Raw genomic sequence first — 977 nt, forward strand, 5'->3', positions numbered from 1 at the left:
GCAAGGGGTGGGCATGAGACCAGCTATAGAGTAGATGCACCAGTTATGAGACCCTTAAGACTTTTGAATTTTAAAAATAAATTACAGGCAATGTCTCATAATACAAACCGTCTCAAAATACCTAAATCTACTCTAATAATAATAACAAACAACTTGCAATATAGAGCATAGAAAAATTGGCATGGCTCAGTCTTAAAATTAGATTTTATGTGCAATAAGCACAGGATGGTGAGACTACAAGCAAGATCTTCTGCCACAACTCTGAGAGCCACCCTCATTTACCAACACTTTTGCTGACCATCTTACTATGCCATTTTTCTAATTGTATTTTAATTTTTACTGTAATTTCAGGCTCAAAAATTATAAATTAAAAAACTTATCCTGAAAATGTCAAGTAAAAGGTTTTATAAATAAACATGTTATAGTAACTTACCTTGGGGTTGTAGCTCAGTATAATTTTGTTTTTTTATGTGTAATTCCCTCGGTGCCTTTTCTCCACCAGTATGCTGGATTAGTTTCCCGATAACAAACCATGGCTATAAAAGTAAGTCTATATAAATATAGTAATTTAAATATGCCAAATTACAATTTCCTCTTGATAAAATGTTTCCTCACATGAAACTTCATAGGAAAAAGTGTTCTCTATAGAGCTATTCATTATTTGATTTTTCTCCAGTATATACATACCTTCATTACATTGCTTCTTAAATTCATTCCAATCAGCAGTTAAACTATCAACTGCACCTTTAGCTGGTCCACTATCACATGATAGACAACCCAAAAATGTCTCATAACGATTGATTAATTGTGAAAGATCAGTTATAGAAGATAATTCAGCTTCAAATTCATCAAATATTTTTCTATATGTTGGTGAATTATTGACAGCCACTGAGATTAGGTTTCTGGAAAAGAGCTCACTGCTAATATTTAAAATACTGAACTTTGTAGCCTTTTCTATGCTAGCAAAATGTTCCCAA

General features: G+C 32.2%; 1 long non-coding RNA gene across 1 annotated transcript; it reads right to left on the reverse strand.

Annotated features, from left to right (window-relative positions):
- Positions 1 to 185: 185 nt before the first annotated feature.
- Positions 186 to 957, reverse strand: LOC109593641 (uncharacterized). Its single transcript, XR_002191088.1, has 3 exons — positions 688 to 957; positions 587 to 642; positions 186 to 536 (listed from the first exon to the last, which is right to left on the reverse strand). It is a non-coding gene; the product is annotated as an uncharacterized LOC109593641 (long non-coding RNA).
- Between the last annotated feature and the right edge of the window lie 20 nt (positions 958 to 977).

The sequence above is a fragment of the Amphimedon queenslandica genome, unplaced genomic scaffold (genome assembly GCF_000090795.2).
Source record: "Amphimedon queenslandica unplaced genomic scaffold, v1.1 AMPQUscaffold_453_Cont27527, whole genome shotgun sequence".
Taxonomy (NCBI): Eukaryota; Metazoa; Porifera; class Demospongiae; order Haplosclerida; family Niphatidae; genus Amphimedon; species Amphimedon queenslandica.